A 12,304-nucleotide genomic window follows, 5' to 3' on the forward strand; every position below is an offset into this window, starting at 1 on the left:
GTCTAGGGTTGGTTTAGTGAATAGTTCTGAAGCCTGGAAAAAAGGTCCAACTAAGACTTTGAACCAGCAAAGGTTTTTCCTTCTATAGTAAGTTCTCACTTAACTGTACCTGTTTTATTTATTTTATTTTTTTTGCCCAGAGTTTTCCAACAAACCAATCAGTCTTGCTGGTTTTGAGCCAACTTCCTCATAAATTGGAGTGGGTAAAATGTTGTCCTCCATGGTGCTGCCACTTTGACTTTTTCCTTCCCATCGCTCTGACATGCAGAAATGTGACTGAAGAACAGTCCAAACTGTTGGATGAGCCACTTTCACCAAGGTAGAACTGTAACATCACGATGAAGATGCTTCCCTGGTTAAACTTTCACAAGAAGTTGAGTTTAAGTCTGAAGCGCTGAGTGTTTTTTAATTTTTTTTTTCCTTTCTGGAGAGGTTTTTCAGTGTGAATGCTTAGAGTATCTTATATATTATACAAATTGATATGTATTGTAACTGCTGAATTAAAGTGATCGTTCTATCATTTTCCTGTTAGGTCATTTTGTGTTTGTTTACACCCTTTTTGAGTTATTGTCTCCAAAAATACCAGAAGACAGAAGGTTTATACAAAAACGGGGAAACATCAACTGGGGTCTGTACTTTTTATAACATTAATTTGCAACAGACTTACTGTAACGTTATTTGTCTAATTATATGTAATAAATGTAAATTACCGGTTCAGGTCTGATAGGTCAAAGCTGTCAAACTTTACAAAAGCATCTAAAAATATGAATATCATTTCATACCAAATTTAAAGCTTTAAAAATGTATTTACCAATAATGGAAGGTTGCTCCATTACACCAATACTGTCTTGTTTACCAGACATCAAAGACTGGATGGCCCAAAGCTTTTTAAGGTTAATGACAAAAAACAGAAGTGATGGTGTTTGGTCAAAGGAAGGTTCTGTGAATCCTCCTCAGTGGAGTTGTGTCCCTTGGCTCCACATTTAAAACAATCTGTGTCAAACCTGGCTTTTGAAATGGACAGTGATTTTAAACTTGACTGTTAAATTAACTCAGTGGTAAAATCCATCTTACTTTATTTTAGGCAGTTGTTGAAGGTTGAACCATTTTTACCAAAACGTCATTTTGAGACAGTAATCTATGCTTTCATTATATCTTGGCTGGATTACTGTTACTCTCTCTATTTTAGAGTCAGCAGTCATTCCTCTCACATCTCCAACTGGTCCAGAACGCTGCTCCTCGTATGAGGGACCACATCACCCTCATCCTGGATACCCATCACTGGCTGCCAGTGAACTGTAGAGTTCATTTTAAGAGTCTTTTATTTGTTTTTAAATCTTTAAACAATTGTGCACCGCTGTCCCTCTCTGAGCTTCTGTGTCCTTACACCCCAACCCAAGGCCTCAGGTCTGCTGATCAGCTTCTCCTGAGAAAAGTGTTTTCAGGCTGTGCACCTAAGCTGTTGAACGTTTCACCACTGAGCGTTTGACAGGCATCTTCACTTTCCATTTAAAGAAAAAACTTCTTAAAACCCCTTTTTATCACCAGGCCTTTGACACAGCATGACTCTGCTCTGCTGGTGTGTTTACTGCTTTACAGTTTTGCTTAGCTTTTATGGTGTTGTTACATCCTTATCTTACTTAAAAAAATACATATTTAATTATTTTAACCTCTTACTTAGTTGTTATTTTTGTTCTTTTGAGCTTTTGATGTACAGTAATTTGTTTGATTGCGGTCATTTACGGTGCCGTATGAATCAATTTAGCTTAAAATTATTTTTATAATAAATTTTTAGAATTTTCTTTAGTAAAAATCATTAAAGCTTTTAAATTATTTTTTTGAACCGTTTTCTATTTTTGACATTGATGTGATATATTCACTATTTTCTATTAAGTGTCAGGTGTTACATTTTTTTATTTTTTTGTAGATAGGGATTTTTTGGAAACTGACGGGGTTTTTTTCTTAAGCACTGAATTTTCTTTTAAGCCTTTAAACAAAAAACATAAATAAATTGTGTTTTTCTGTTGAACTCTACGTTGGTGAAAGAAGCCTCAAAACAAGCGGATCCCCAAGTTTGTTTGATGCTGCCCCCGAGTGGACAAAACATGCCACAACAGGAAGACGTTTAATTACGTACACCAGAGCCGCGGCTACGCAAATGACGTAAACTTGAGGCGTAGCGGAGGCCCAGGGAAAAGGAAGTGGTCCCCCGTGGACGAGTAGCCGCATATCTGGACAGTTCGCCTAGATGCCAGTGAGTGTTTCCAGCAGACGAGTTCTTTTCTGTTCAGACGAATCGTTCGGTGGAAAAATAACCGCGTGGGTGAGTTCACGAGCGGAGCGCGCGGTTCTTCGTACAGGAATGTTACTGTGGATGGATGTAATGGCCCTGGTGCTGCTAGCCGTTAGCTAGCTCGACATGATGATACGGCATGGCGGCTGCAGTGAGAGTAGAGACGCTTTTTGCTACATGCTGGATGCATTTCTTATCAGTTTGTGCGCCGCTCTTCCCTAATAAGACGCATTTTTTAATAAGATAATGGGAATTTTAACCGGGTTTAGTCCCGCGCGCCGCTAAACATTTAGCTGCGTTAGCTTTCGCCGCGGCGTCGGTCTCTGTGTCGCCGGACAGACTATGGATTGGATGATGTCCAAAGACACGCGGAGGCTCTTACTTTTAGGTCTTGTTTGCGCGTCCTCGAGCCTGCTTTTGTCTTCCCTTTGCAGAAAAAAACTTTCCGTATTTATACAATATAAAAAGGCGTAAATTGAGATTTAATACAGCGTGTGTCGTTCAAATGTTTGTCACAAGCTCAAGCTGCTGTCACGTCACTCAGGCGTTTTAACATCTGGCTGTGGTGATCCTGGACAGGAGTGATCCGTTATTAAAAAGACTTCCCAGATCAAGTTTGATATTCTGATCGGTTTTGATTAGAGATCCAGATAAACTGACACAGGTTTTAGTAATCATTAGATCTGCTGTCCAGGTCCAGCCGACTGGCCAAATTCATTGTGGTTTCTGTTTACCAACTGTAGAGGTGATAGCAAGTTCACAGTTTTGGGTTTATTTTCTGATTTGTTGAATCTTTGTAGATATTTTAAACAACTACATAGATTTTTGTCTTTTTAACAAATCTGATATTCTACCACACATGCACCTCCTGGACCCGTATTGTTATTTAGTTAAAGCATTGAATGCTGGGAATTGATATAAATAAAGCTGATTTATGAATTATTAAAAGTTAATAGACACCTGCTAAATTTCTGTTTCTTGAAATGATCTTTATTCATTTCAGCGACTCAAAATTGATCTTTGAAACACATTAATTTATTGTCTAAACTTTTGCTTTTAGTTTGAATGAAAAACAGTTTGATTGTATTGTATGGAGTTAATTCAGTCTCAATAATCAGAAATGCACACAATCTGTTTTACAAATGCACACGCTCCGATTCACAAATGTCATTTTATGCAAACGTGAAAAATAAATTCGGATATACACACCCTGTGTTTCACAAACACACAGATTGTGTTTCACAAATGCACACTAAATGTTTTACAAATGCACAATAAGTGTTTCTCACAAATGTGCACACTGTTTTTCACAAAAACATTTTAGAAATTCAAAATAAATGTATCAGAAATGCACAGTAAGTGCTTCACAAACATGATTTTTAGGTACACATGTGATGTGAACTCACAGATCATTCGAACTGCAGAATGTGCATTCAAAATCCCGTTCTCGTTTGTGAATCTCCCCGTGTGTGTGAGAGATTTTTCTACGGTGAATATTGAGACTCATCTGACGGAGCGGGTCGACTAATCTCACCATTGGCTAGTGAATCTGTCAATCAAACTCATTGGCAAAGCAGGCGGGTTCGCTTTTAGCCAATCTAATGGCCCCTTACACTCCTCACTTTCAAAGTGACGAGGGAGGGAGCTGTTCTGCACAGCAGTTGGGAGGACGCGGGCGGCAAACATGGCGGAGAGGTCTTCTGAACGGGATCAGTCTCAGCCCGTAAGTAATGCATTTATTTGATCATTCCCTCGTTGTACGTCCTGTAATGTTATTGAATACTAAGTTGAAGCGTTTTCCTTTGCCAAGTGACATGTGTGAATGCTTTATGAACACTGCAGCCGAGTCGTTTGCAGAGTACCCCCACCGCAAATTAGCTTAGCTTTGTTTTGCTTAGCCTGTGCAAGTTGTGTCTGCCTGTGAGTGTGAGTGAAGTTCAAGCCGGTGTCGGTTCAAGCTAGCGTCTATAGCCAATGATCTGTAGGTTCTTAACATGATTCAGATAGAACTAAGGGGAAAACATGCCGGATTTACAGCAGCAAAGAAAGTTTAATAAAAAGTATTGATTTGGAGACGGCGATTTGTTTAAACACTGATGCTATGCTATGTTAACTAGCTAGTTGTTCCGTGTGCTGCCTTTATGTAAACGCGATCCGGGTTAAAGTTAGACACAGCATTTTCACAACCCAGACTTTAAGACGGGGTGGACTGTGCAACAAAGTTAATTCATATGACATTCATGAAAACGGCATTTTTTAAATATAACAGACATGAATCCACTGTTGAATGAAAGAAGCCTCATTAAGTTTCTAACGTTAGAACCCGTATTCATTGTGATGACCAGCCCTGTGAGATTGTGTCAGAGTGACAGCCACTAAATTCCCTGTATCTTTACTTCCAATGACGTAATGACAAGAATCCCAAACATTATGTTTTTAGGCTGTTTTGTAGTCGATAAGTAGTCACAGAATGGGGGGATGGGAGAAATCAGCTGTCAACAGTGATTAGAGTAGAAGTTACTGTAAGTATTACACACAGGCTTCCTGTGATCAGTGTCTTGTCTCTGATTTTTTTTAAAGGTGTTCTTTACTACAAGCTCAAGTTATCATAGCAAGAGTGTTTTAAAAAAATTCCCCTTTCATATATTTGAAAATTATGTAATTTAAGATCAGACAGCTAAATGATCTAATCCATGTTTGTTGTGTTTTTATTTATTCTCTAGGAATTACTGAATGTGACAGCGTGACAATCTTTTGTTCCTCGTGCCATCAGGCAATACAACTCTCTGGCAGGGCATCTTACAAGTAATTTCTTTTAATTTTACCCACTGATTTTCCAATTATTTACCTTTTTTATCAATCTTTTTATTTTGTGATATTTCTATTTGTAATGCATGTGTGTTTATGTGTTTTTTTAAGATGGCCATTTTAAAAAAATTTCCTCAGGGATTATTAAATACCCTTCTATTCTATTCTATTTCATATTTTATCATCCTATTGTATTACTGTTTTACCTGTCAATTGGGAATTTTGCATTTTTGCCCCTGTAAATATCTGTCAGTTGAAAGTATTTGTACTTGTATTCCATGTATCCTGTACCTGAAGATAGCAGACAACAACTGTGCAGACACCCACTTGGCCTTCTTCAGTGACGCTGTGAACGTGTAAGGCTTTCCTCTGAGGTATTCATGTCATTCATAAAGAAATCTTTTATTCACATATCAGGCAGTATAAGTACTTGGTTATTTGTACAAAAATAAAATAACTTTTTTTAGACTCCTCTGAAAACAAAGGCAACTCTAAAACTCTTTCCCCTCATGAATAACATTTTACCCCCCCCTCAGTCTCTCGCCTAAATTTTTCCCCCAGTGATACATGTAACCCACTCCTGCAATTTTTTTAACCTAGAAATTCTACTTATTGGCAACATGCATAAGAACATTACATTTTAAACTGATGTGTACCGTATTGACGATGCATTTGTAATTATGTGTTTGAGACATGATTTTCATGTTATTGTCAGGGTGAGAGGAGATCACGGAGGAGAACATGCGGGCATAGCCGAGTTAATGCTCACAGTACGTACAACTGACACAAACGGCTTCATTGTGGGAAAAGTGTACACACAATCAACGGTGAGTTGAACCTAGTTTTAGAAGCTTTAATATATACACAGGGCTCCAGACTGCGTCCATTTGGTCGCATTTTGTGACCAAAATTTGAGAGTGTGCGACTGAATTTTACACCCAGTCGCACATGTGCTACCAGTAAATTTGCCTCCTCCACCCTCCGTATTTTTTATACATTAAACATGAAAGGAGCATGTCAATGATCGATGAAATGAGAGATGAAATCATCAATGAGACACAAGCGCACACGCACGCAGGCAGACACACACACACTCGCGCGCGAATACTCATGAGACTGGAGCACACGCGAGCACACACTCGCGTGTCATTGAGTGATGCCTGAGGCGGCCAATGCGTCTGAGAAGAATAGGGAAAGTCACTGCAAGTGGCTAAAATATGTGGAGGGGCGGGGCCTAGAGATAATCGAGCGCGCGTAAACATCCGTGGGAAGGAAACGGAGACAAATATCATCACAACCTGATATGTGCGTCTGAGCTATGAGCAAGCGAACTATTGATTCGTTCTTCCGACCTGCAGCTAGTGTACCAGTGACAGAGTGTACAGCAGGGGTCTCAAACTCGCATGAAATCGAAGCTGCAGCGAGACTGAAAGAGACCAGGAATTAGGAGTTGTCCTTAACATTCAATTTCGTTTTAATATGCCTCTCCCCCTAAGTATGAGCTGTGATATTACATCTTTTATAATTATTTTAATGTTTTGTAATGGATGTAGCCTTTTTTTAATCAGTTGGTATTTTAAATTATTTTAATTGATCAGTGAACTACAAAAAACCCATCAGGACGCATGTCCAATAATGCATTGTTTTGTAGTCTGTAGGGCAGCTTTTAGTCAGTTCAATACTAAATTTCCAGCTGCGTTCGCTCTGATTGGTGTCTTGCTCTCACCCCTTTCTCGTGATATTTTTGTTTTGATTGACAGGTGATGTTGGAGCAAAAACAAAAATATACGTCACACACCAGGTGATCTGTGCAGTGTTGCGACCATCTGGGTGATCTCAAACACGCTTATTGTGCATCTTGGCTGAACCTATTTGGTGTCACCAACATGAATTTCCATCCTCTAATATTTACATACATTTAAGTATTGTTTGAAACTGTGAAATTAAGAAAGGTTACTACGGTAATCACTTGTTACTAAAAACTTTTTACTATTTTTATTTAGTTGTACTGTCGTGACAGCGATGGTGCTGTCAGTTTACCTTCATGTTGCATCTTCAAAAGTGCAGAATAAAATATGACACTGAATTAGAAACAGCACATTGTAATTTCTGCATCTATTATTAAAGTATTTATTTGTAATACAGTGGAAATTAGTAGATTTGGTTAGAATGTTGATTTACGGTATGCGCCCCTAAATTTTCTGGTTGTGCCCCTAAAATTTTCAGTTAGGGGCCACTGTGCTCCTAGTGAAAAAAGTCAGTCTGGAGCCCTGATACATAAAAGTGAATGATGTATTAAAAATAAATCTGACAATATAATATTTCTTTTTGCTTTTTTTCCAAATACAGGATTGAGCTCCTCTGGTGTGATGTCTTCATGAGTGTTACTGGTTTATATTACAACATCCTGCACTCTCCTGAGGACCAAGACTTGCTCAATATCAGTCACATCACGTATTCTGCAGCCATTACATTTTTCTACCACGCATTCAGGCCAGTTTGGATGTCTTTAGTGACGCGTGGGACAGCCATCCAATCAGGACGGAGCAAAGCATGACACCAAATCAGCTGTGGCAGTTGGGCTTGACCCAGAACCCTGTTTCTGATCCCCGGGTAAGTGCTTTATTTAATCTCACTGTACTGGACAACTGATTTGTGTGCAGTTTGACTAAAGTGGAAAGTATCAAGAAGAGTATCATGAAATCATAATGACTACAGTGAATTTTCATCGAAAATGAATGAAAAGGATTATTGTTGTGTGGTGCAAACAATTTCCCTAAATTGTTTGTTTGTAGGAAGAATAGCACATCTGCAAGTTCAAAATGCATCACAATGCATGGCATTATGAGCCATCAGATGTACTGTCACTACTTTGTTAAGGTTCACTTATTTGCAAATTATAAACAGTTATGGAGATATGAGGTCTGCCTGCAAGCAACAATATAAGTTATTATTAGTCGGTCACTGTTCCTACATAATCTAAAACACAAAAAAAACAGTGCTGTTCATAAACAGTATCTTTTTTTTTTTTGTCAGGGTATGCTGGTTCCAGAGATTGAATGGGAGGAGAGTGGATCCATGGCTGAACCTCATCCTGGGATCAATGTCCTGGTATGGGACAGTCCTCTTTTGGGTCCACAAATGTTGGAACTGCAAGACGACATCAATCCATTGTGGAATTCAGACCGTTTGGGAGTGGACCTACATCTTTACTGTCCAGTGTGTTTAGAACTTAATTTAGGCGACATAATTACATACAGAAGAAGAGAGACTGAGCGGGGCAAGACAGAGTTCTGTATTGTTCAAGGGACTTCATTGTATGTAAGGAAGTTATGAAAATTAGTTCCAGTTTAAATAAAATTCAAATCAGTAGAGTTCCCACATTTGCTTAAATTTTGATGTTTTAATCTGTCCATGTTTTCACTAAATTTTACTCTGCAATAAAGGGTGAATGTTTGCACTTTGTTGTTCTATGACCATCTTTTGTTGTGTAGTATTTAACCAGCTATAAAACCCAGAGAGATGAGGATCTTTTTTGCAAGGGTGACCTGGCCAAGAGGTGTATATGTATATGGTTACAATATAAAATCAATGACATTTGAGTTATTAAAAAAATAAAATTAAGGTCAAGCAAAGTGACTTCGGGCTGAGCAGGGGAGGTGTATATTGGGCGTCTGTGATTGACAGTGAGATGAACTTGAGGTAATGTAGTCCCACTGCGTGGTACGGAGCAAAGTGATGCCAGTTTCTCCACAAAACCTGTGGAAGTTGAAGATTTTTCTCTTCCACCTTCATATGATCAAAACCGTGTCTGAGTGTTGAAATGACGCTAGCATGAAAGCTAAGAGAATAACGTACAAACAATCCCGAGTGAAACATTCATTGTAAATCTCATGACCAGTACAGAGTTCGATGGATTCTGTCAACTGCATTCAACCGCTGTTGCCTTGCTTCCAGGTCCACTGAAAAGTTGCACAAGCCAGTAATTTTTGACAACCGAAGGCAATAAACCGACAAGCCATGCTAAGGCTAACACGCTAACGACCGACTGGTACAGAATCAAATATGGGCGGGGCTTTTGCCACCCGCAGAAAGCGTAGAGAAAGTGTAAGGGGCCATTAGATTGGCTAAAAGCAAACCCGCCTGCTTTCCCGATGAGTTTGATTGACAGATTCACTAGCCAATGGTGACATTAGTTGACCTGCTCCGTCAGATGAGTCTCAATATTCACCATAGAAAAATCTCTCACACACACGGGGAGATTCACAAATGAGAACGGGATTTTGAATGCACATTCTGCAGTTCGAATGATCTGTGAGTTCACATCACATGTGTACCTAAAAATCATGTTTGTGAAGCACCTACTGTGTATTTCTGATACATTTATTGTGAATTTCTAAAATGTTTTTTGTGAAACACAGTGTGCACATTTGTGAGAAACACTTATTGTGCATTTGTAAAACATTTAGTGTGCATTTGTGAAACACAATCTGTGTGTTTGTGAAACACAGGGTGTGTATTTCCGAATTTATTTTTCACGTTTGCATAAAATGACATTTGTGAATCGGAGCGTGTGCATTTGTAAAACAGGTTGTGTGCATTTCTGATTATTGAGACTGAATTAACTCCATAGTATTAAGCCTATAACACTTTCGCTTTAAAAAGTTACCCCATTACTTTTGCTGGCACCCGATATAAAATACCCACCAAAAGTACTTGACATAAAAATAGATCAAAACATGACAACACATGATAAATTAAAGTGGTTAGCCTTTATCTTCAATTGTGGTATGTTTAACCAATGGAAAAAACAAACATAAGAAGTTCCTAAAAACATGCTAAAAAATTACAGTAAAATCAAGAATTTGAGAAGAAAAAATCCTAAAAAAATAAATAAAAATGAAATGATACTTGAAAACTGTTCCTCGGTCTGCCCGTTCCTTGGACATGTGTGACTTCCCTGGTGAAGACACAGACTCCTTGACACGCGACATATTTACAAATTCATGTAAACAGCTTTGCTCGAGTGAAAATACCCCGGCGATAGTGCTGTAGGGTTAAAAAAAAATTTAACTTGTGTTCAGTTTACATCAATAGACAACAGATTTTCATTACTTAACCCAATTGTTTTGAGATGGACATTTGAAAATGAGCAGATATTTAATTTTTTTCAGGTTAAAATAAATACCATTGAAAATTATTATTTTGGCAATGATACCCCATCTTATAGGAGCAGTTTAAACTCATTTTAAAGGAATAATGGTGTTTAGATTGAACTGCCAAAGGCGTTTCTGGCTGCTTATTTCGGCTGGAAATCAGGGCATTGTCTGAACTGGGACTGTCTAACTCTGGTCCTCAAGCTACACGATTTGTCTGTTTTCCAGATGTCTCCGTGCTGCTTTTCTGATTGACTGAACACACCTGATCTAGGTGATCTGCGCAGGGAACGTTGGAGAATGGGCTGAGTGTCCGGGGTTGGACAGTCCTGGTCTTAATGTTTGTCTTAAAATCTTGGTAAATTCTCCTGCTATCCTGAATGATGATAAATAACATCCGTGAAGGTTTACTCCTGGAGTTTAAACACTGTTTATATATCACTGTCTTCTAAACGCTTCCAGAAAGTCCCCACCCGTGACTCCGATCTGTGGCTGTATCTCTGTTTAATACTTGGTTTCAGGTCTGTTGTGGACAAACTGCAGCCGTAGATGTTCCATCATGAGGCTCAGATTAAATAAACTCCTCTCGTCTACAAGCTCACAGTTTTTGTCTCTGTGTTTTCTGAGTTATGCGCAGGTTTTTCTATCAGCTTTTAACTTTTCGTTGTAGTAAGTCTGAATTGTTTTAGGGTAAATTTAAACTTAAAGAGAGAATTGAAGATAAAGTGCTGCATTGGTGTCTGCGAATTGTAGATTTCTGTTAACGGGGGGGGGGGGGGGGGGGGGGGGGGATTAAAAACACGTTTAACCTTATTGGTTTGAATAAATCAAATCTCTGTTTTAGATTTTGAAGTCTTGACCAGATCAAATGTTTGCGCCACAAATTTCAGTTTTGTCTGAGACACGTGATAAGACGGACTCTGCACTTTTATTTTGACACGCGAACCATTGTACATCGCACAGGTGTCATCATCCCCTTCCCTTCCCACACTCATGGTGCTAAAAAGAAGTAAACACAACAGGAAGAAATAACTAAGGGTAAAACAACATAACATAACCCGTAGGCAAAAAGAAACACCCGTGCTAACACTGTCTTGACCATAGCAGGCAAAGGGGATTGATTCCCATAATTCTCTGTTACCAGCTCTGACAGTAACCCCTGCAGCCTGTGGAACTCCGACAGCAGACCAAACGGGCACGTGACAGACAATCCACAATACAACAAAGTAATATGATATGACCTGCATGAAAACTGTGGTATTTTGTAAACATAACAATAAACACAAATTATGACATGAGCAATGTCCTTTCTGCCCGCAAAACTCTCTAGTTGCTATGATAACGTTTAAACATGCCTTCAAAATAAGTGCATGAAAAATCCGATTCACCACAATGCTGAATGGTTCGAGGGAATCTCCCGTTGGGTTAAATCCGTATTTTAAGTAGGACTCCTGATACTGTCTATTAAATGTAGCTTTCTTTTTTTTGGAAGTGGAAGGCTCCTCTTCTGTGTCCTGGCTGGGCCTTTGCCACTTGGCAAAGAACCTTTCCAAAGACGTTTGTTTTTTACTCATTTTGCTAGTTCCTGGGTTTTATTTTAGCTGTATCCTATCACGTGACCGAGAAGAGCGGCTTGGCCTGCGTAAGAGTGATGGATGGAACAGAAAATCTGGCAATTTGTCAAAATAAAACATCTTTCGATTCCGAAATAAATAAAACGGAAGTAATGTAAGTTATTTATTCTTTCTATGTGGCCCGGTACCAAATGACCCACGGACTGGTACCGGTAAATGTGTGCATTTTCTGCAATTTCAACACTTTAAAAGTACAAGAAATATGTGGATTCTTTTTAATAACATTGTTATGCTGTTGCTAGTAAATGATGAGTATTTCTTAGCATTAATGTGACTTCTGGTGCTGCATGGTGGTTTTGCTGATGGTCTAGTCTGGTTGATACATCGTGAGTTTCAGTTTCCTGCAGGCGTTGAGACTTCCATCCGTTTAACGTCATGGTAGGATGGTCTTAATGTTCTTCAGATGTGAGAAA

At 38.8% G+C, this 12,304-nt stretch overlaps 1 protein-coding gene across 2 annotated transcripts in view; it reads left to right on the forward strand.

The window, feature by feature from the left end:
- Positions 1–2,114: 2,114 nt before the first annotated feature.
- The window catches only part of dicer1 (dicer 1, ribonuclease type III), a 34,108-nt gene continuing 23,918 nt past the window's right edge, over positions 2,115–12,304 (forward strand). Inside the window, exon 1 of one of the 2 annotated variants that reach the window (XM_011490150.4) lies at positions 2,115–2,254. The gene's annotated coding sequence lies outside the window, so the exon portion shown is untranslated. Of the gene's footprint in view, positions 2,324–12,304 lie in introns of both variants that reach the window. The other variant, XM_011490149.4, reaches the window with a different exon arrangement.

The sequence above is a fragment of the Oryzias latipes genome, chromosome 22 (assembly GCF_053564925.1).
Source record: "Oryzias latipes strain Hd-rR chromosome 22, Olatipes_Hd-rR_3.1".
In the NCBI taxonomy this organism is placed as follows: domain Eukaryota; kingdom Metazoa; phylum Chordata; class Actinopteri; order Beloniformes; family Adrianichthyidae; genus Oryzias; species Oryzias latipes.